Source organism: Equus przewalskii, chromosome 8 (genome assembly GCF_037783145.1).
Source record: "Equus przewalskii isolate Varuska chromosome 8, EquPr2, whole genome shotgun sequence".
Lineage (NCBI taxonomy): Eukaryota > Metazoa > Chordata > Mammalia > Perissodactyla > Equidae > Equus > Equus przewalskii.
Genome location: NC_091838.1, coordinates 51,669,878 through 51,694,673, shown reverse-complemented (window position 1 = coordinate 51,694,673; position 24,796 = coordinate 51,669,878). Strand labels below are relative to the sequence as shown.

Below are 24,796 nucleotides of genomic sequence, written 5' to 3'. Positions count from 1 at the left end.
AGTCATCAAAACACCATCAATGGCGGCAGCAGTGTTAGCACTGTAACTAGTTTATGAGACTGGGCTTGATTGCTTCTAACTTCATGACCATGCAAAGCTTCTTCTGTTGATAATTAAATGTTTCCTTTTCAATGAAGTCTACCTTGACGAATCCATTTGAAATTATAACCTGTGCATACTCTTAATACCCACACTTTGCTCTAATTTTTTTATGTACATAGTACTTATCTTCTAATGTAATACATCATTTATTTGTTAATAATTTATCCACTCCAGACTTTTTGTGTTTACTATTTGCGTGGTATACCTTTTTCCATCTATTTACTTTCAATCTATCTGTCTTTATAGTTAAAGTATATCTCTTTTACACAACATATAGCTGAATCATACTTTTTCTTCATTCTGATAATTTCTGCTTTATATTGGAAAGTTTATGCCATTAAAATTTAATGCAATTGTTGATGTGGTTGGATTTGGGTCTACTATTTTATTATTTGTTTTCTCTTTGTGTCCTCTGTTTTTTGTTCTCCTGTTACTGATTTCTGACTCCTTTTGGATTATTAGAATATCTTTAAGATTTCTATTTTAATTTATCTATTGGCTTTTTAGTTATGATTCTTTGCATATTTTAAGTGTTTACTCTAGGGATTAAAATATACATTCTTCTCTATTCACAGTCTACTTAGAATTCACATTGGGCTACTTCACATAAAATATATATAGGAATACATACTGGAATCATACAGGTCTATTAAACACCTAGTCCTTTAAGTTATAATTATCATGTATATTACATTAACATACATTATAACCTCCACAAGACAACGCTATAGTTTTAGCTATAATCAGTCTTACGTACTTTAAAGAAATTAAATGAAAAATAAAATAATTTTTTAAAAATATTTATTCAGACAGTTACTTTTTTATGTGTGTGTGTGTGAGGAAGATTGGCCCTGAGCTAACATCTGTTGCCAATCCTCCTCTTTTTGGTTGAGGAAGATTGTCACTGAGCCAACATCTGTGGCAATCTTCCTCTATTTTATGTGGGATGCCACCACAGTATGGCTTGATGAGTGGTGCTAGGTCTGCACCCAGAATCCTAACCTGCGAACCCCCTGCCGCTGAAGCAGAGCATGCAAATTTAACACTACGCCACTGGGCCAGCCCTCCGATAATTACCATTTTTGATGCTCTTTATTCTTTCCTAAAAACACAAGCTTTCATCTGGTATCATTTCCTTTCATACCAAACACTTCCTTTAGAATTTCTTATATTGCAGGTGTGCTCATGACAGAATTTTGTAGTTTTCTTTTATTTGAAAATGTTTTTATTTCTTCTTCATTCTGGGAAAAATTACGTCCACTGGATATAGAGTTATAGATTAACCATGTTTTTTGTATTTAAATTTTTTATTAAATTTATTAAAGATATGGTTCCATTGCCTCTGATTATTTTCTTTTCTAATGAGAAGACAGAGATCACTCAAATTGTTGTTTTCCTTTATATAATGTGTCATTTTTCTCTTGCTTCTTTCAAGATTTTCTCTTTATTATTGGTTTTCAAACGAGTTTCTTCATTTTGACGGCTTGGGTTCACTGAGCTTCCTGTGTCTATAATGTATGGCTTTCACAAAATTTGGGAAGGTTTTGGTCATTATTTATTCAAATATTTCATCTACTCTGTTCTCTTTCTCCTTGCATTTTTGGACTCCATTTGCACATATATTCAAACTTTTGATATTGTCCCACAGGCGCTTTGTTCATTTTTTTGTCAATATTTTTTTCTCTGTGTTCTTTGGTTAAATGACTTCTATTGACATACTTTCAAGTTCAAAGACTCATTCTTCAGTTTTCTCCATTATGCTGTTACAACCATCCAGTTAATATTTTTTTCAGTTTTGGATATTTAATCTACAATTCCAATTTGATTTTCTTACAGATTAAAAAAAATTTCTGTATTTAGAGTTCTTATTTTTTTTTCATCACAAGGATATTTTCCTTTACCTTATTAAACATAGTTGTAATCATTGCTTTAAAATTATTGTCTGCCGCTTTGAACATTTGGATAATTTCAAGGCTGACCTCCATTGACTGTGTTTTCTTTTGAGAAAATGAGTTCTTCATATGTTCACTAACTTCATAGTGTAGATGTTATGAGGCTGTAGATTCTGTTATATTCCTCTGAAGAAAATGTTTATATTTCTGTTTTGGTAGGCAATTTACTTAGTAAAACTACAAATACAGGCATTATCAGCAACTCAAGTCTTGATCCAGTTATTTTTTTCCCCTTGCTGGGCTGCTTGCAACCTGTCCTGCATGTATATGACTCAGAGATCAGACAGAGATTTGGAGAGAGTTGTTCACAAATTTGAATCTCCTCTCTCTGGCTCTTTCCCTTCCAGTATTCTCCTCGTTACTTTCTAGCAACTGTGGTTGCCCCCAAATTCTGTCTCCTGCTTCTTCAAGCTAAAATGCTTGTGGATTCCCTATCAGTGTTTTGCCTGTGCCATATGGAGCCATTGGCAGTCTGTTTCAGTTTGCCCTCAAGATAAAGGGTACAAAAACAGGAAACTCATCCTGTGTCAGTTTGTTTTTCAAGTTTTGACTCTCCTTCAGAACCTACATTCTTGTTTTCTCTCTTCAGAGCCTTCAAGTAGTTCAGTTCAGCTGTTGTCAAGAGTTTATAGTTGTTATGTTTGAGAAGGCCAGTTGGTTAGAAACTTATTCAGCCACATGGGAACAAAGCTCCCATCATTTATTTGTTGATCTACTTTGTTATGTTATTGTCTGTGTTCTTAGGACAAAGTTGTTTTTTTTTTTCCTCTACTGATGTTTCCAAACATCTAAGAGAAATGTTTGCAACATCATTAATACTCTGTGTATGTTTGTGAAACGAATGAATGAATGAAGCATGAGGCAGCTAAGAATAGCTGTAACTAAAGATACGACAGATATTTAGGGAGAAAATATGAAACATCATTGAAAGATACAAAGTAGCGATACCATGAAAGGAAAAATCCAATCTGAAAAATGTGTTAATTACTCCTAAATTAATCTAAAAATGCAGTGAGATTACATTTAAAATCACATCTGGGTATTTTTCGTGGACATTGATAAGCTGAGTCTACAAATTAGTGAAGAAGAATAAAAGACCAAGAAAAACTGAGATAATTTTGAAAAAGAAAAAGGCAAAGGGTACTTCCTTGACTGATTAAATGACTTACTATAAAGCCATATAACTTATTTAGTGTGTTGTTTGCACAGATAGAAAAAAAATACCAATGAAACACAAGATAAAGACAAGAAGCAGAGCCATACATATATGGATATTTCACATATGACAGGTGTTATGTAAAATCGGTGGATTATTTAATAAATGGTACCTGGAAAAATAGTTATTTGAATGCAAAAATAATATTTTCTCACTTATCTCACACAAATACATAAATTTCAGAGAGATAAAAAACCTAATTACAAAAATAAAAAATTTTAAATCACCAAAAGAAAATACTAGTTAATATTTACAGAACTTTGTGATAAAAAATTTCTTAAAGTAGAAACCAAAAACACAGATCTCAAAGAAAAAATGATAAAATTTACCCCTTTAAAATTCAAAACAGCTGAATGTCAAAATAAAACCCCCAATGTTTTCAATACAAAAAATCAAAAAAGAATTTTTATCTTGAGAATATAACAAACTACTAGAAATCAATAAAGAAAAGATAAAGAACCTAGTATAATATGGGGAAAAGTGCATTAAAGTCAATTAATAGATGAAAAAATAGGTGGAAATGCATAATAAACATTGGAAAAGATCTACAACATCACCAGGAATTAGGAAGATACAAATTATAAAGGTGTGATATTCATTAACACTTATCAGAACGGCAAAAGTTAAATTCTGAGAGTACCAAGCATGGACAAACATGTAGAGAAATGGAAACACACAAACACTATCAGTAGGAGTGTAAATTAGTCACTATCGGATAGTCATTTTTCAATATCTTGTAATGTTGAAGATGTGCCTATTTTAAACCCCAGCAATTCTAGGGCTGTGTCATAGAAAAACCCTAGCACTTGTGCACAAAGAGACAAATAGAAAAATGTACATAGATATTTGCAACTGTTTAGATTTATAATAACCTACAAGCTCATAAAAATGAGACTATAAATAAGATACAATACATTTATACAAAGGAATATTATAGAGCAGCTTAAGGGAGTGAACTAGAGATACAGGTTTCACCATGGAAAAATGTGAAAGTGTAATATTAAATTAAAAAGACAGATGGATATACACAGCATGGTACCATTTATATATGCATCTAAAGATGAAAAAACAATATTATATATCTTTATGACCCTATATGCATGTTATAAATAGACATACATTTATGGGAATGATATATACTAACTTCAAATGCGTAGCTAACTGTGGGCAACGAGAGAAACGATATCAAGAAATAGATTCACAGTTTAATGTTCTATTTCTTAAGTAGATTGTGTGTACATGGGTATTCATTATATTATAATCCATACATTTTTAAGCTCATATATGGCTGAAATATTTCATATAAAATGTGGACAATAATAACATGTAATATTGTTGTTTTGAGAATTAAGTGAGGTGATACTTATAAATAACTTTGGTAAAATGATAAAATTTGGTGATGGGGTAGGGGATAGGTTTTCTTTAACATAACAATAGTTAAAAGTTGTAATGAAAAAATACGTTATGAAAATATCTAGCAGTATCAATAAAGGAAAACATTAAAAATGTAATAAATGAGACCCATATTAAAATTCACTCTATTGACAGGATAGACAAATACCAATTCGAATAAATGGAAAGATGAACTGTGCTCTTAGATAAGAAGATTGAAATTTGTAGAGATGTTACTCCTTTAAAAGTAATTTATATGTTAATCATGTCGTAAACAAAATTTAAGGGTAACTAAAATTAATAACAGGGAAGTATATTTTCAAAGAATTTTGGCAGTGATAATATTTGAGTAATAAGAACTCTTCTAAATCAACAGGGAAAAGTATAAGATTCCAGAATTTAGAAATAGGCAAAAGAAATAAGCAGGTAATTAACAAGCGGTGAAATACAAATAGCCAATAAACATACAGAAAATGCTCAATCACACTAGTAACCTGAACTATACTAAAAAAAGCAATAAGTTTAGGGGCTAGCCTGGTGGTGTAGTGGTTAAGTTCGTGGGCTCCACTTTGGCGGTCTGGGGTTTGCAGGTTTGGATCGTGGGCATGGGCACACACACTGCTCCTCAAGCTGTGGCAGCGTCCCACATATAAAATAAAGAAGGATTGGCACAGATACTAGCTCAGGGACAATCTTAAGCAAAAAGAGGAAGACTGGCAACAGATGTTAGCTCAAGGCCAATCTTCCTCACCAAAAAAAAAAAGTTTCAATTTATCAAATTAGCAAAGATTTTTTGATAAATCATACTCACTTGAGCAAGATTTTCATAATGGTGGCAGGAAAAGGTCAGGAGATTCCTCCACAAACAATTGTGAAACATGGGCAAAAATACTAAAACAACCATTTGAAGGCACCAGAAATCATCCATGGTGGGGAGCAACTCGAGAAATATTTATTCTAGAATGAATGCATTGGACAAGAACTCCAACTTTGTAGCTTTCTTGCCTGGGGAGGATCCACAGTTCCTCAGTTCAGATGGTAAGAAGCCACAACCTTAACAGCTCAAAGTGGCAGATAATAAAGTTCAGAGCCATAGGAGACCTGGAAATTATATACTCCAAAATCTGAATATAAGCTCTGCCCGAATCCCTGACTGACTACTAAATTAATGTTTAAGATTGATAAAGAAATAGATAATAGTATACAATAATGGTAGAATAATGTAAAATAATTAAGATATCTTTGAAGAATACTTAACCTGAAATAATATCATGTGGAAACTCTAAGATTGAAAATTGTACGTACAACGTATTTTACTTTTGCAGGAAAAATAAAGAAAGGGAAGAAGGAAGAAAAGAAGGATTTATACTTATGTCCCAGGTGTTGGCTGACTTCTTTGCCTCTTGCTCAAAGAGGACATAGATATTCTTTTTTTTCTTTTTAAAGATTTTATTTTTTTCCTTTTTCTCCCCAAAGCCCCCCGGTACATAGTTGTATATTCTTTGTTGTGGGTCCTTCTAGCAGTGGCATGTGGGACGCCGCCTCAGTGTGGCCCGATGAACAGTGCCATGTCCGCGCCCAGGATTCGAACCAACGAAACACTGGGCCGCCTGCAGCAGAGCACGTGAACCTAACCACTCGGCCACGGGGCCAGCCCCGACATAGATATTTTTAAATTAATTCACTTCCAAACCTTGTCTTCCCTGAGTGTGTATTCTCTCATAATGCGGGTCTGTCTGAAAATATGCTGAGATGTATTTTGCATTCTTTTCCTACCACTGCCTTCAATGTTAAAGAAGATCATTTTATTTTATTTTATTTTTTAGTGGATGATGGTAGGTATCAAACTGCTGGTATATTTCTATTAGATACAATAAACAAATGAAGTAGTACTTCTATTTTAAAATGTCAATACTTACATTTGTCAGAAATTATGTTTTAAAAGTATTTATGCATAACGAAAAAAAAGCATAAGGAAAAATGTCTGATGTAAACCTAAAAATGTTCGAAGGGTTCATGGTCACTTGAAATTTATTTTAGAATCAATGAACAAAAAATTTGAAGACCATTGCCTAAAGAATTCTGTTAAACAAAACCTTTAGTGAGTGGTGTGGGTTTTACTGAATGTTTTATAGGGGAGATTGTTTCCAGACTTTGTGGGATACCTATTCAGATGAGAAAACTAGGTCTTTGAGTTGCCCATTTTCATATAATGGTACAACCCTCCAAGCATGGCCTTTCTACTCTAGGTCAGTGCTTTTAATCCAGTGCTCTCTGGAGTAAAACTTTGTTTAGCAGAGCACACAGTTGTCTGCCTAGTACTGTTCAAGTGTCAATGGGATAAGAGTGCAGGGGCTTGAGCAAAGGGGACCCTGAGGACCAAGGGCCAGAGTGGTCTGCACTCCCACTTCAATCAGAGCCACCTTCCTTTTGTCCATTAAATATATAGGGATACCAAGTCAGATTATGTTTGACAAAATTTTCTGTTGCATATACAAAAAAGTTTGAGAAATGTGCATTAGTTTAAACATTCATGTATCAGTTATGACCATTTCTTCAAAAATGATGTCTAATGCTACTCATTAAGCCAGAAGAAAACGTCCTATCTTTGGAATTCATTGTGAATCCGGAAATACGAAACAGTAATTGTATTGTCAATTAAGTCTCAAGAAAGAAAAAACAAACACTTCTTATGCTTGTAGAGGTCCAGAGGGCTTCCCAGGGAAGTGCCATGTAACTTCTGCAGAATATTGCCAATGAGAACGCAAATTACTTTTTGCCAGTGATATTTCCACTGCATCCTGGCCTTGGCTTATCACATAAAGGAAACCAATGTATGCTGAGCATTTAGCTGAAGAAGTAAAAGCCTTTTTAAATTTGCCTCTAGTGGGTGTCAATTTTTCTCTTTTAAGTGAGTAGCCTATCATTACAGTATTTCATTTAAGAGTACAATTTTTCCTGCACCAAGGTTATTGATGAGAAGCAACTATTTCTATGTAAGCTGTCTATACAGTTTTTTGGGAATTGTTAATATATATCACCAACAGAAATAAGTCTCATTAAGAGATGATTCTTTCAGTGGAGCTGCTTACCTGGGTTTGTCATCTTTGGGTACAGAATCTTAACGCTAATAGTCAGGTCAGTCACAGTTCAGGTGTGTATGTTTGCATAACCCTGGGATTCTTTACCTTGGACAACAGGTATGTTGATATATGAGTGGGTAAAATTAAGTATGAAGATGTATGAAGATAGGAATCATGTAGCCCGTACTATATGCCAAGCAATGTTCTACACCATTGATATGTAATAACTCTTTTATTCTTTACGACGACCTTAGGAAGAAAGTACTGTTATCTCTTTTGGAAGATAAAGATACTAAGTCACAAAGAAGGTCAGAAACTTCTCAAGGCCACATAGTTATTAAGTGCCGAAGTCAAGATTTGAAACCACACAGACTTGCTCCAGTTAAATTCCTTAAGCACTTTAATATACTTCTTCTAATGAACATGGACATTTTGGATAATATGGATAGCTTGACTTATATTTAGGAATTTATAAAGTATGTAAAGATACCCCAGTGTCAATTTCCAGATCTTAGCCAAAGCAATGTTGAGCAAGAAGAGCAAAACTGGAGGCATCACACTTCCTAATTTCAAAACATATTGCAAAGCTTCAGTAATCAAAAGAATATGATACTGACATAAAAACAGATACATAGACCAATGGAACAGAATTGAGAGCCCAGAAATAAACCCCCACATATACTGTCAGCTCATCTTTGGCAAGTGCACCAAGAATACAAAGTGGGAGCAGAATAGTCTCTTCAATAAATGATGCTGGGAGAACTGGATATCCACGTGCAAAAGAGTGAAATTGGACCCCTATCTCACATCATACACCAAATTCAACTCAAAATATATTGAAAACTTAAATGCAAGATCTGAAACTGGAAAAAAACACAGGGTAAGACAACTTTGGCATTGATCTTAGCAATGAATTTTTTGGATCTGACACCAAAAGCACAAACAGCAAAAGCAAAACTAAAAAAATGAGACTGCACCAAACTAAAAAACTTCTGCACAACAAGGAAACAATCAACAAAATTAAAAGGCAACCTACAGAGTGGGAGAAAATATTTGCAAATCATCTATCTGATAAGAAGTTAATATCCAAAATATATAAGAAATTCTTCCAACTCAATAGCAAAAAAACAAATAGCCCAATTTAAAAAATGAGCAAAGGGCCTGAATAGACATTCCCTAAAGAGGACATACAGATGGCAAACAGGTATATGACAAAGTGCTCAACATCACTAATCATCAGAGAAATGCAAATCAAAACCACAATGACGTGTCTCTTCACATCTGTTTGGATGGCTAGCATTAAAAAACAAAAAAATAACAAATGTTAAGGAGGATATGGAGTAAAGGGAATCCTGGTACACTGTTGGTAAGAAAATAAATTGGTAAGCATTATGGAAAACAACATGGACGTTCTCCCCAAAATTAAAAATAGAACTACCATATGATCCAGCAATCCCATTTTAGGGTATTTATTCAAAGGAATTGAAATCATGATCTTGAAAAGATACCTGCAATCCCATGTTCATTGCAGCATTATTCACAATAAGCAAGATACAGAAACAAGCTAAATGTCCATTAACAGATGAATAGATAAAGAAATCTCATATATACAATGGAATATTATTCAGACTTAAAAAAAGAAGGAAATCCTGCTGTTTCTGACAACACGGACAGAACTGGAGGACGTTATACCAAGTGAAATAAGCCAGACACAGCAAGACAAATACTGTGTGACCTCACTTATATGTGGAATCTAAAGTAGTCAAACTCATAGAAGCAGAGAGTAGCATGGCAATTGCCATGGGCTAGGGGTAGGGGGAAATGGGGAGGTGATGTGCAAAGGGTATAAAGTTTCGGTTACACAAGATAAGTTCTGGAGATCTACTATACAGCATAGTGCCTATAGCTAAAATACTGTATTGTATACTTAAACTCTTCTAAGAGGGTAGATCTTATGTTAAGTGTTCATACCATGTGCACATATACATACACACACAAATAATAATAAAGAGGATGGGATGGGAAGAAACTTTGGGAGGTGATAGATATGTTTGTCATCTTGATGGTGGTGATGGTTTCGCAGGTGTATACTTATCCAAAACTCATTGAGTTGTATACATTAAATATGTACAGCTTTTTACATGTCAATCATACCTCAATAAAGTGGTTTAAAAAATTTCCAAATCTTCCTTTATAACTGGTATATGGCTAACTCCACTCAGTTTAGTCTACTTCAGATGGCCATTCATTCGTTCTACAAATATTTATTGCATGTCTACTAATCTATGGGTGAATGACCTCTAGTGGCCTTAGACGTGCCTCAACTAGTCCAATAGGACTGTCTCTTGAGAATTCAAACCTTAAGCAGATGATGCAAAGATAGAAAATAGCACCGATTCTTCTGTATGACATGGTCTTACTACTGCTCATTCATTTCTACCTTCTAGCTCACTGTTGCTACCATGTTCAACCTATCCTTTCTGTCATGGGTCCTCAGTTTTTCCTTCAATGTTGTGGACTAATTCATGTCCCTTCGATAATTTCCTTTTTTGATTAAGTTAGCCTGAGTGTGTTTGTTGCTTGCATACAAGTTGATAGTTGATAGAGAAATAAAATTGGATCCTTCTCTTGTAGAATTTACAGTGTAGCAGGAGAGCCCACCATAACAGTAAAATATCTTAATTCATTGTAGAAAATACCCCTCTCACATGTGGAGTCGACTATATGACAAGGGAAGTATGGGGCCAGGGCAGGACAAAAGATTCATGTAAGGAGGAGTCTACACTGGACTTGTTGGGTCAGGAAGGTTTCTTCAAAGCATTAATGTTTAAAGTGACATGAAAGATGAGTGAAAGTTTCTGGGCAAAGAGAAAGTATCTTAGGCAGAGAGAGTAGGACATAGAAAGGTCTGCAGGTGATGACATGATGTAGTGAGAAAGTCAGGGAAATGAAGGAAGGAAGCTTACTGTATCTGAACCATATAGACTGGGAGAGCAGAGAGAGGCTAGGTTGGAAAAATTAAAGCATGCATGGCTTTGTGAGCAGTGTTAAGGAATTTGGATTTTGTCTTAAAAGTAATGAGAAGTCACTTAAGGATTTTAAAGGAGGAAGAACAAAATAAATTTTGGATTTCAGAAAAACTGCTCTAGTAATGTTGGGGACCAATTGGAATACTTTCTGCCTAAAGTCAGGAACATCACTTTGGAGGCTGTTTTAGCAACCCAGTCCAAATCTGATTGTGGATTCATCTAAATTGGAGGCAACAGGGATGGAGGATAGCTATTCCATGGAAAAATTTGATAGGACTGGGAATTCTGGGAAGATGGCTGCCTGAATGCTGCTCTCTTCCTCTCTGCAACCAAGCCCATTCTTTATAACTCTCCTACCTTAAACAGTAGTAGGCTTTATGAGACAGAGTCCAAAGATGTCTTGGGACACAAATGGATTATCTTGTTTGGAATCCAAACAGAGGAAACTGAGTGGCTTTCTCCTTCTCAGGACATATATAGGTCTGTAGTGGATAGACTTTATGGTGGCTACCATTATCCCCATGCATGGTGTTCATGCCCTTATGTGATTCCCTTCCCTTGAGTGTGGGCAGGACCTGTGACTTGCTTTTAGCCATATAGAATATAGCAAAAGTGGCAGGACGTACCTGATTATGCATACGTGACCATGTTATATAAGATTGCAATGCCTTTCTTGAGAGGAGATATTTCTCCTTCACTCACAGTTTTGGTGAGGCAACCCGCCATGTTGTAAGCTGCCACATAGAGTGGACCAGACAGTAAGAAGCTGAGGGAACCTTTAGGCCAAAAGCCAGCATGAAACTGAGGCCCTCAGTTTAGCAGCCTACAAGGAACTAAATACTGCCAACAAGCAAAGTGTTTAGAAGCAGACCCTTTCCCAATTGAGCCCAGATGAGAACCCAGTAGTGGTGGAAACCTTGATTACAGTCTTGCAAAAGACTTATTTGGGCCATTCCTGAATTCCTACCCAAAGAAACAATGAGATAATAATTGCATGTTGTTTTAAGCTGCTAAATTTGTGGTAATATTGTAATGTGGCAATAGATAGTTAATACAACGGCCAAGTATTGTCAGGCAATACATTCTGGAAAGAAGATAGCCTGTAACAATTTGTGGCCCCTGTGGGAAATTAGACACTGGCTGTATGCCTAATTTCCTTGGCCTCCAAAGACCAGGAAAAAGAAGAACAAGGGAGCTGAGGTCCAGTGAAGGGGAACACTGAGGAGGCTTGCTCCAGACATTTTGGTTAGGAACTAAGAGCCCAAGAAAGAAAAATAACAACCCATCTGCCTGAGGAGATGGTCTTTGGCCTCCAAAGACCAGGAAAAAGAAGAACAAGGGAGCTGAGGTCCAGTGAAGGGGAACACTGAGGAGGCTTGCTCCAGACATTTTGGTTAGGAACTAAGAGCCCAAGAAAGAAAAATAACAAGCCCCTCTGCCTGAGGAGGCCCAGCAGGCAGAGGAAAAAATATCAGTCAGAATACAAGTGCACATAAAGAAATAGTTTCTAGAACGGAAATGATGATCATCAGAATAGAAAAATAATAGTAGCACTTAGAATAGTCAAGTATAACTAAAAAATGTAATTTTTAATTAACTTTTAATTTCCCAATGTAACCTCTTTCAGACAAATTGGAGAAAAGGATGGTCACCGTTGATCACCAAACTAATGACCTGAAACATCAAAAGGAAGATTAACATAAAAGAACAAAGGGAAAAGGCTTATTTACTGTGTTCCGGGCATATTACATGAAACAAGACAAATACACATCCTGGAAATAATTTTGAAATCCAAGAAATAGAGAAAAATCTTGCAGATAGCAAGTTATCCATAAATGAAAAGCTTCAGACTTCTCATCTGCAACCTTTGAAGCTGGAAGATAGTGGAATAACGTCTCAGTACTCAGAGAAGTGACTGAACCAAGATATCACTTACCTGTGAGAGTGAAAGAAAGATAGTTATAAAACTTCAGAGTTCTGAATATATTGTTAGGTATGCTTCCTGGGGAAAATAATGATGAAAGGACACTAACCAAAATAGATAAACAAGCAAAACACCAGAACCAGGGGGCGGGCCCAGTGGCGTAGTAGTTAAGTTCGCGAGCTCTGCTTTGGTGGCCCAGGGTTCACAGGTTAGGATCCTGAGCACGGACCTACACACTGCCATGTCTGGGAATGGTTAACATGGGTTAGTAACTCTATCCTGGAAGGGAACTGTTTATAATAACCTAGAGAGGAAGGCATTAAATTCTCTGAAATAAAATCTTGATGTGGGAGTGAAAGTAGAGAGAGAAGGAAGAAATCAAAATATTCCACAATTCTCATTTTGGGTGAGGATGGAGGTGGGAGACAAAAAGTAGGAAGAAAATGAAATTTTACAATAGTTTCACTTGAGAGCTCTGGCAAATTCTGTGGCACTTCCATATAGTACTGTTCAATGACTGGGTATTTCAGTTGTTTTCCAGGAGGTTACGAAGAATCACTTCATGCCTAGTATTGCGTGGATCACAATATTATAAACAATTACACCATTTTCTTCACTTCTGCAAAGCACTTTGGAACTATAACAAAATGAGTTGTTTCACTCAGCATATCATTGGTTAATGAGTGACGAGGGCCACTTATATTCAACAGAGTTTTTCTAAATGCTTTGTTTCTTTTGGCAATTAGCAGAATTGCTATTGCTGTAGCATTGTGTACGCTCTCCACACTCGGGACAGCTCCTTTCCAAATGCAGACGGGCTGGAGGTGCAGCAGCCTAAAGAAAGTACAGGCAACTATCCTTCAGTGCTGCAGAGTGTCTGTCCAGACGGTGCCTCCTCTCACCGTGCTTAGCCTTCCTGTTCTGATCTGTATTCTTGGGGCTTCTGGCACTTCTACCTGTGTATACGTTTCTCTCGGCTAAGTGTTTTGGGTCCTTCCCTTTGCTTTGGCTCCTTAGGCATGTGTCGACTCTGCAGTAACCGTCGGCACTGAACTCTTCTTCTTCCTCACAGTGTCCCCTGTGCACCCTTAAAACTCTAGCTGTGGGTCAGTGCTTAGGCTCCCTCTTGCCCTGGAAGTAAGTTCAGACAAGTTGTAAATATCACCAAATAGCGTCAACAGCTATATCAAAGCCCCGTAGGTCATGTTTTCCCTGGGGGATTACCTTCTCAAATGGAGTCTTACTTAGAAACTTAAAAACAGCATGTTTCTCATTAGAGAAGTCTAGGGGAGGAAGAAGCCCACCCACTCCTCCTTTTAATCATCTGGAGACCTTCAGGAGCATATTTTCCAAACATAATCTCTTTACGTACATCTTTGCCTCTGGTTTATTTAACAATATTCTTTAAATAGGATCGTTCTTCTTCTTTTTTTTTTTTTTTGAGGAAGATTAGCCTTGAGCTAACTGCTTCCAATCCTCCTCTTTTTGCTGAGGAAGACTGGCCCTGAGCTAACATCCATTCCCATCTTCCTTTAGTTTATATGTGGGACACCTATCACAGCATAGCTTGCCAAATGGTGCCATGTCTGCACCCGGGATCCGAACCAGTGAACCCTGGGCCACCGAAGCACAAAGTGAAAACTTAACCACTGTGACACCAGGCTGGCCCCTAAATAGGATCATTTTTATTCTTAAAGAAATTTAGTCAAAAACAAAAATGTGGGAGCTGGCCTGGTGGTGTAGTGGTTAAGTTCATGCACTCCACTTCAGCAGCCCAGTGTTCGCAAGTTCAGATTCTGGGTGTGGACCTGCACACCACTCATTAAGGCATGCTGTGGCAGTGTCCCACATACAAAATAGAGCAAGATTGGCAACAGATGTTAGCTCAGGGCCAATCTTCCTCACAAGAATAAAAATTAAAGGATAAAAATTTAGGTTTAAAGATAGGAAAGATCACAGCTCCAGATGAAAGAACTGCTCTGAGAGCAAAAGGACTGAGAATTGAGATGCCAAAATAGAACCTAGAGAAGTGGTCTGGGGCTGGCAGTCCAGGTTCCAAGGCCTAGAACACAAGAAAAGAAGAAGATGGTAAGAGCAAGAAGAAGGAAAGCAGCAGCTAGACCTGAGTTCTCCAATCAACATCTGGAAGAGACAATTTGGGAAGGGAAAATTGCATAAAGGATAAGAAGAAGAAGAGAGGAAATTGGAGGATAGTGAATCTGAGATCGATAGAGAGAGACTGAAGCCACAGTGTGTGTGGTTTCAGAGATGCTGTCTATCACAGATACTGATATCACAGATGGCAGGAAGTAACTCTGAAGTCTGAGAGGAGCTTGAAGCAGTGTGAACTTGCATAGGAGTAGGGGTGGGTTAAGGAAAAGGGACCATAGGGATTAAGATTTAGGCAGGGTAGTTTGGGAAAGAAGGGGCTGATGGGGAGTACAAAGAAGCTGTTGAGATTCAAGTTGAGAAATTAAGAGAATTAAGGAAAGGAAGTAGGAAGCAGACAGTAGAGGAGAGTCAAACGAGGTACAAGCAAGCTTCAGAGATAGTCCTCCTAAGACTGGACTGTGAACGCTGAGGCTCCAATTAGCACCCCATGAGTGAGGCTGAGGTGTCATCGTGGCACTAACTAGAATATTCTTATGAACCACCAATGGTATATTGACTGCACCTTGGCAAACTCTGATATAGCAAAACCCTGGGTCAATGTTTCACCTTCATAAGCATTCATATGTGCACTCTAGGAGGATTTACAGAGTGAGGACCAACTATAAGACCCAAAATCATGTCTTCTTGTATTTTATCCAGAAGGAAGGCGACTACTGTTAGGAGGAGAATAAAACACTGCATTTGATTGTGTCACCTTCCAGGTAAGCAATTATATAACACCACTGAGAAGGAAAATGGTATTTATTCATAAAGTATTAAAAACACTGTATTTAGGACTTTTTTATGCCTTAGCCAGGTGAGGCTACGGAGTATAGAGGTATCAACTTGTGCTTGAAACTTTAATAGCTAAGCCATCTTGAGACCTATCTGGCCAATTACACATCCTGGAACCACACAAATCTGATTCCAGAAAGCTTTTGAAGAAAACGTTTATCATTACCACAGGTCCTTTAAGGAGAGTAGGTTAGTGATTAAGTAATTTGCTCCAACCCATCTTCTCTAGTTGGCTTTGTGATGCTGGGGCTGATACTCTGCAAATTACGTGTCTCCTTTGCGATCTGACTCCCTGTTAAGTTTGGCCAGTAGTTGGGCTCTGAGGAAAAGCTAAAAGACAGGAGAGGGAAGAAAGAATTTTTTTCCTCCCTATTTTCTTGCTATACTTGTGAATGTCACTCCAGCAATGACTCTCCCCCTGATTCCAGAAACAGTTCATTCCAGTTCTTAGATTCTTCTGCCATTCTCAGAATCAACTCACTGACGTGAGCAGAAGATGAATAGTGGCCCATCCCTCAGCTCTAGTCAGATCCCTGGGGTCCCTCCTTTAGGCTTATAGGTTCTAATAATCCAAACCACCTCCATTTGAAGGATGGGCAAACCTAAGGGTAGCAGCTGCTTCCTGTAGTTACTATCTCCATGTTGCTTCATGTTCCCATTTCGCCTTCCCAGTCCTCCAATATTTAACCAATACGTAACCTCCAATAATTTAACTTTCAATTACTTAACCAATTTATTTTATTACATTTTCTCTGATTAAAAAAAAAACAACTAGCGTGGTTTCCATTTTCATGATTGACTTCTGACTAATTCAGAGAGGGAATGGTCTTCTGTGGTGAATTCTATAGAAAGCTTCTTAAAATTCTCTTTAAGTCTACCTCTTTCCAAGTGATTCTACTCCTTGCAGTTTTAAATATCAGTCCAATCACTGCCATCCAGCTGTCCCGTCTCATGTTTTACTTCTGAGAGCTGTCGTCCTTCTCCCAATCCACCACACCCACATGGGCATTTCAAAAACATAACTATATGACTCTCTCTCTTGTGAAAACCACATATGAGGCATTGTCTATCCCTCCCTTGAAATGTTTTCCCCCTCTTGTAAAAAATTAGCCCCACGGAATTCTGATGGAAAAGTAAAATTGTCACCTTGTTAAATTTTTTGCTTAGTTAAATCGTAGTAGTCTTCCATAGAGAGAAGTATAATATGTATTTGTGCCACCAGAGGTCTTCCTGTTTATGCTCTTATTTTTTCTTCTCTTTGGACAAATAGGATTCCTCCGGAAGTGCTGTTGTACTTAATCTTGTCCATCAACATCCTTCTTAATAAATGTATGAGAAAACACACCAACATTAGGATTTAATCCCTGTCCCATAAATTCTCTGCTTCCTATGAAATACTGTTACTAAACAAGCCTCTTCCCCCTGGCCCAGCTTTATTGAGATATTACTGACATATAACCATGTGTAAGCTTAAGGTGTACAATGTGATGATTTGATGCATATATATATTGCAAAATGACCACCACAGAAAGGTTAGTTAACAACTCCATCCCGTCACATAATTACCATTTTTTATGTGTCATGATAAAATTAAGACCTTTCTCTTAACTGCTTTAAAGTATATAATACAATATTGTTAATTATAATATTTTTAATTTTTTGAGAAACCTCCATATGGTTTTCCATAGAGGCTGTACCAATATACACTGCCACCAACAGTGCACAGGAGTTCCCTTTTGTCCACATCCTCACAACAATAATCTCTTGTCTTTTTGATAATAGCCATTCCAATAGACATGAGGTGATATCCGATTGTGATTTTGATTGGCATTTTCCTGATGCTTAGTGATGCTGAGCATTCTTTCATGTAGCTCTTGGCCATTTGTATATCTTCTTTGGAGAAATGGCTATTCAGGTCCTTTGCCCATTTTTTAATTGGATCGTTTTTTTGTGATTGAGTTGTATGAATTCCTTATATCCTTTAGGTATTACTCCTTATCAGATGGATACTTTGCAAATATTTGCTCTCATTCCGTAAGTTGCCTTTCCAATTTCCTGATAGCTTCCTTTGCTGTGCAGAAAGGTTTTAATTAGATGTAGTCTCATTTATTTTTCCTTTTGTTGCTTGTGTTTGGTGTCATATCCAAATGTCAGTGTCAAAGAGATTTTACTCTATGTTTTCTTCTAGTAGTTTTACAATTTCAGGTCTTACATTTAAGTCTTTAGTCAATATTCAGTTAATTTTTGTGAGTGGTATAAGATGGGGGTCCAATTTTATTCTTTTGAATGTGGATATCCAGATTTCCAGCATCATTTATTGAAGAGACTGTCTTTCTCATTGACTATTCTTGGCTTCCTTGTCAAATATTAGTTGACAATATGTGCATGGTTTATGTCTGGGCTCTCTATTCTGTTCCATTGGTCTACGTGTCTGTTTTTATGCCAGTACCATACTGTTTTGATTACTATAGCTTTGCAGTGTGTTTTGAAATCAGGAATTGTGATGTCTCCAGCTTTGTTCTTTCACGAGATTGCTTTGGCTATTCAGGGTCTTTTGAGATTCTATACACATTTTGGAATTTTTTTTTCTATTTCTGTAAAAAGGTGCCTTTGGAATCTTAATAGGGTTTTGAGCATTATGGACGTTTTAACAATATTAATTCTTCAATCCATGAATACAGATTATCTTTCCATTTATTTCTGTCTTTTTTAATTTCTTTCACCAACGTCTTATAATTTTAAATATGTAGATCTTTCACTTCTTTGGTCAAACTTATTCTTCAGTATTTTATTGTTTTTGATGCTATTTAAATGGGATTGTTTTCTTTATTTCTTTATCAGATAATTTGTTGTTAATGTATAAAACTACTGATTTTTTTACAGCGTGTTGATTTTATATCCTGTAACTTTACTGAATTTGTTGATTAGATCTAACAGTTTTTTGATGGAGTCTTTAGGATTTTCCATACATGAAATCCTGTCATCTACACAAAGAGACAGTTTTACTTCTTCCTTTCTGATCTGGATGCCTTTTATTTCTTTTTCCTGCCTGATTGCTCTGGCTAAGACTTTCAGTAGTATGTTGAATAGGAGTGGTGAGAGTGGGCATCCTTGTCTTGTTCCTCATCTCAGAGGAAAAGCTTTCAATCTCTCACTGTTGAACATGCTGTTAATTGTGGGCTTCTCATATATGGCTGTTATTATGTTGAGGTACTTTCCTGCTATACCCGCTTTCTTGAGAATTTTCATCATGAATGGATATTGAATTTTGTCAAATTCTTTTTCTGCATCTTTTGAGATGATCATATGATTTTTGTCTTTCATTCTATTAATGTGGTGTGACACATTTATTGATTTGCATGTGTTAAACCATCCTAACATCCCAAGGATAAATCCCACTTGATCATGGTGTATGATTCTTGTAATATTCTGTTGAATTCAGTTTGCTAATATATTGGTGAACAATTTTTGCACCTATCTTCATCAGGGATATTGACTTATAGTTTTCTTTTTTGTAGTGTCCTTATCTGGCTTTGGTATCAAAGCTGGATTATGTTGGAGCCATAAAACTAGTTTGGAAGTGTTCCCTCCTCTTCAATTTATTTGAATTAGTTTGAAAAAGATTATGTTTTTCTTCTTTAAATGTTTGGTAGAATTCACCAGTGAAATCATCTGGTTCTGTGCTTTTCTTTTTTTGGAGGTGTTTGATTAGTGATTCAATATCCTTACTTGTCATTGATCTGTTCAGATTTTCTATTTCTTCATGATTCAGTCTTAGAAGGTTTTATGTTTCTAGGAATTTATCCATGTCTTCCAGGTTATGCAATTTATTGTCATATAATTGTTCATATTGGCCTCTTATGAGCGTTTATTTCTGTTGTGTTAGTTATAATGTCTTTTCTTTCATTTATGATTATATTTATTTGAATATCCTCTATTTGTTTTCTTATCTAGCTAAAGGTTTGTCTTGTTTATGTCTTCAGAAAATCAACTCTTCATTAAAATATTTCCCAATTTGACTAAGCCAGTTGCTTCTCAGTATTTAAATACATGGTAAAGCAATCAATCCTATAGACATTAACCCATTGACTGTTTTCTATAAAAATAGGTGCCTTTATCAGAAGCATGTTGAGTGGGATACCAATGGATAGGGTTATCTGCATGTCCACAAATGATTATGCTGGCAAAAATTTTGTTCGTAGGAAAGTCAACTCTATATTTAGAGTAAAAGTCTACTTTTTAGTTAGGAATAATCTCTGCAACATCCATGATAGACAAAGTCCAAAGTAATCAATCTGCCATCAGTAGCTGACTAGTCTACCTAGAAAATGATATCTTATTGGAGATTTAACATTGGTCTGATTATGGTAGGTTTGGTACTCATTTAATGTCATTTTCATCTCATCCGTGGTGAGGGGAAGGCCATGTTATTGAGCACAAAAATAATATAGATCTTAATCACTATGGCATTTAGTTCACGAGCCCATTAATTTAGCACTGCAGTAACTAGGGATAAAGACTGATTAAGTGTAGAGTGCTCCAGATGAGCTTGCACATGAGACTAAAGTATCCTCATACTTTTTGACCATTCCAACAGATCCAATCACAAAATTTTCCCCATACTTTCTTCTTACTTCACAATTGGGTAAAATCATTAATGTGCAGAAGATAGTCAGAAGATTATGATCTGCTTTTGATAACTACAATGTTTTACATAGAGGAGCTAGGGCTGAGGTATCTTTATTCTGTTTTTCACTGAAAATCTATGTATATTTTGCTAATTTTTTGAGAGATGTATATAAATGGTAAAAGTGGTGTTTTGATCAGTATGATGGAACAACAGCTATGTATGTAATAAGAAAATGCATCACTGTGAATACAATAGTAGCACTTGAATGCCAATTCAAACACTGTTTTATCCAAAGGTTAAAGTAGCAACCAGCAATATATATCATTACCTTAACTCAAAATTTAAGATAATAGTGAAAATTTTGAATATGATCAAACGATAGTCACAACTGTCAATTTGTTGTCCATTCACATGGACAGTAACACAAGACATTATTATTCCATATTGAAAAAGCTGTCTGGTAACTAAAAAGAGGACCACAAGTAAGGATAAAATACGAAAACATTTCATCAATGTTCTATACTATTGTAGCAAAATCCATTTTCATTATTTTAAGCAGCTCTGAAAAGTGGAGTATGCCATCAGTGCAGTCAGTATTTAAAAGCCTCAAGATATTATTATTTGACATTACAAAATAGCATGTTTTCTAATCTTGAAGATATTCAGATTTTATTAGAAGACTAACTTGCTCTGTCATTTAAAAAGTGAGCTTAAACACACATTCTACCAGCCTCACATGGTATAATAACAAGTTGATTCTGGAAAGAGAAGTGGCAGAACTCACACAAACTTCCCAAATCTCATTATCCCATGGAGGGCCATCCTTAGGCATTTAGGTACACCCCAACTGGAAATACCATGCCGTGGGCTCCAGGAGACAACCATACTCCTGCAATGGTCATGGATTTCAAAACAAAGGGGGCAGGGAATATCTGGGCATCCGTGTCTAGGGGTTTTGAGGTGTTTTGGGGCTGATCAAGGAAAAACATATGACCATGAGATGACAGTAGCACACACACACACTTTAGTGGGGCTACACTTGGATAGAATTGCATGTGGGAAAGTACCTTAGAGCATGAGACTCTCCAGAGGCTATGTCGAGAGGATCACCATCCAGAAGTAGAGAAGGTCAAGTAAAATGGCAGGGGAGGGGGGATCAGAGAAGGGGTTTACGTGTTTGGGTGGTGTCTAGGTCACGTTGCAGTGTGACAGGGAGTCTCTGGGTAGAGAGCTCTGGAGGGTAACAACAGCTTAGGGGTTAATAGCCCTGGGCTGGGCCTTATCTATAGCTATAGATGTTGTGGGGTATGCAAAACAAGCAAGTTTTAAGTGGCTAAATATATGCTTATTTGGCCTATGTCTAAAACAATTTTAGGTATAAAAATTTGTGTTTGGTGCTGGTGGGTTTTTGAGTAAATGGATCTTTGCCTGTCGTGAAGAAGTAGACAACCTAGGAGTCAATATCCATAGGCCATCTTTGCTTCGCTTATATAACACTGTGTAACAACAGAAGCTTCCTGGTTGTGAAAAAGGGCTTTTTAGCAAGGGACAGCCTCTGGCATTCAGTGCTTGTGTCAGTATGATGTTCAATAGTCCAAAGGCCTGTCAAATTTGTTCTTTGAAAAGATTAAATGAAAGCCTGGGCGCACGTAGATTTGATCTTCTGATGCTTGCTTGCCACAAGTTTAACTCTTTTCCAACACAATACAGTTATTTGCTGCATAACGATAAATTTTGGTCGACGAAGGACCACATACACCACAGTGGTCCCATAAGGTTGGTATCATATAGCCTCAGTGTGTAGGCTATACCATCTGGGTTTGTGTAAGTACACTCTACGATGGTCGTGCAATGACAAAATTGCATATTGATGCATTTCTTAGAATGTATACCTGTTGTTAAGGGACACAAGACTGTACTTTTCTTCCTTAGTTTAAAAAAGAAATTGTTAATGTACTATCGATCACATTCACATACTTCATCCAAATGTTACAACAAAATAAAATTATTTCAAGACCTTAACACAATGAGAGAATGTGGTAATACCACAATAAATATTATTTGAATGAATAAAAGAGTAGGAATCTATTTGCTGCTATTTCTTGAGTAAACTATTCTACCGTCCAGCCTTTGAGAATGACATACAGCAAGGTTGCAAATTTACTCACATTACTACTCAGATATGCAAAGAAACTATATATATTTCTCTATAACTGATTTACTCTTCTTTAACTGCTCTCTTCCCACTAAATAGGAAAAGGAAAGAAAAAACTTTCTAAGGGATGATATCTTAGCCTTTTCCAGTTCAAACAGACTTTTTAACTTTTAAGTAGTCTCTCTTGGGTAACAACTCAGTGATTTCAAAGTCTAGCTCCTTTTCAGACATGAGTCTCCACTGCCTCTTTTTCAAGATGCAATATGCCTGTTCACCAGACTTTCTGATCCTTGTGCTTTTGGCAAGGAGAGTGGCTAATCTTGTGCTTTGTCCTGCCATCATCTGTGAGCAGCTTTGTCCCATCATCTTCCCTCTTGAGGTGGCATTGCCCAGCCCCCTTCCCTGGGTCTTAATGCCAGCTGAGTACAAACAGAAACAGTTTACCAGTTGGAGAGTATTTAAAAATGTTGCTCCTTTTCCATATGGTTGTAAATTAAGCATCTGGCAGAGCACTGAGAGAAGTTCTTCAGAATCTAGTTTCAATCTAAAACTTCAGAAATACCAGGCAAGACTAGTAAAGACATGCTGCAGTTCTTGACAATCTCTAATTGCTGGGTTTGGTTTTCCAATTTCTAAGATGTTATGAGTCAGAAGAGAAACCTGAGCCCATGTAGAACATTTTTCAAATGGATCAGATTCCTATTTTCTGAGCCTAAGACTCCTCGTGGAGCTTCCTCTCTAGCACAGCCTTTTGGTAATAGGAAGGGGTCTTGCCCTCACGAATCTCTGATTTCCTACTTGTCCAAAGGGCGGCTCAAGAGTATTTGGGCATACTCCACAGTCATTAAAGAATTGGTTTTTAATTTGACAACATGAATGGCCTCAAAGTATTGGGCTATAAGAAAGTGTTTCTCAAATGTGTAGCTTTCATGGACAACTTCATAATCATTTGTCATACATACGTAGCACCAATTTTAGGTAAATTACAAACAAGATTAATAACGTTTGATTTTTTTTATTGAGGTCATAATAGTTTATAACATTGTGTAATTTCCCACATTATTATTTGTCTGTTGCCATATATATGTGCCCCTTTATCCTTTATCTCTATCTCCCAATCCCTCTGGTAGCTGCTAGTCTGTTCCTTTGTCCATGTGTTTAATCTTCCATGTATGAGTGAAATAATACAGTGTTAGTCTTTCTCTTTCTGGCTTATTTTGCTTAACATCATACCCTCAAGGTCCATCTATGTTGTTACAAATGGGAAGATTTTTGTCTTTTTTATGGCTGAGTAGTATTCCATTGGTATATATATATCTTTATCCATTCATCTTCTTTATCCATTCATCAGTCGATGGGCACTTGGGTTGCTTCCATGTCTTGGCTGTTGTGAATAATGCTGCAATGAACATAGGGGTGCATAAGTCTCTTTGAAATGTTGATTTCAAGTTCTTTGTATAAATACCCAGTAGTGGGATAGCTGGGTCATATGGTATTTCTGTTTTTAATTTTTTGAGAAATCCCCATAGAGTTTTCCATAGTGGCTGCACCACTTTGCATTCCCACCAGCAATGCATAAGGGTTCCCTTTCTCCACATCCTCTCCAAAATTTTTTTTCTTGTCTTGGTGATTACAGCCATTCTAGTTTATGTAAAGTGATATATCAATGTAGTTTTGATTTGCATTTACCTGATGATTAGTGATGTTGAACATCTTTTCATGTGCCTGTTGGCTATCTGTATATCTTCTTTGGAAAAATGTCTGTGCATATCCTCTGCCCATTTTTTGATTGGGTTGTTTGTTTTTTTGTTGTCGAGTTGTGTGAGTTCTTTATATATTTTGGAGATTAACCCCTTGTAAGATATATGATTTGCAAATATTTTCTCCCACTTGGTGGGTTGTCTTTTCGTTTTGTTCCTGGTTTCCTTTGCCTTGCAGAAAGTCTTTAGTCTGATGAAGTCCCATTTGTTAATGTTTTCTTTTGTTTACCTTGCCCAAGTAGACATGGTATTTAAAAGGTCCTTCTAAGACCAATGTCAAAGAGTGTACTGCCTATATTTTCTTCTAAGAGTTTTATGGTTTCACGTCTTACCTTCATGTCTTTAGTCCATTTTGAGTTAATTTTTGTGTATGGCAAAAGATAATGGTCTCCTTTTATTCTTCAGCATATGGCTGTCCAATGTTCCCAGCACCATTTATTGAAGGGTCTTTCCTTTCTCCATTGTATGCTTTTAGCTCCTTTGTTGAAGATTAGCTGTCCATAGATACAGAGTTTTATTTCTGCACTTTCGGTTTTTTTCCATTGATATGTATGTCTGTTTTTGTACCAGAACAATGGTGCTTTGATTACTATAGCTTTGTAGTAGA

General features: G+C 36.5%; 1 long non-coding RNA gene across 3 annotated transcripts in view; it reads left to right on the top strand.

Moving 5' to 3' along the window:
• The window catches only part of LOC139085094 (uncharacterized), a 101,634-nt gene that overhangs the window by 20,906 nt on the left and 55,932 nt on the right, over positions 1-24,796 (top strand). The window contains exon 3 of one of the 3 annotated variants that reach the window (XR_011543131.1): positions 8,000-9,929. The exons of 1 other annotated variant lie outside the window; for it this stretch is intronic. This is a non-coding gene — a long non-coding RNA (uncharacterized lncRNA). Of the gene's footprint in view, positions 1-5,987; positions 6,564-7,999; positions 9,930-24,796 lie in introns of those variants that run through there. One more of the 3 variants, XR_011543132.1, reaches the window with a different exon arrangement.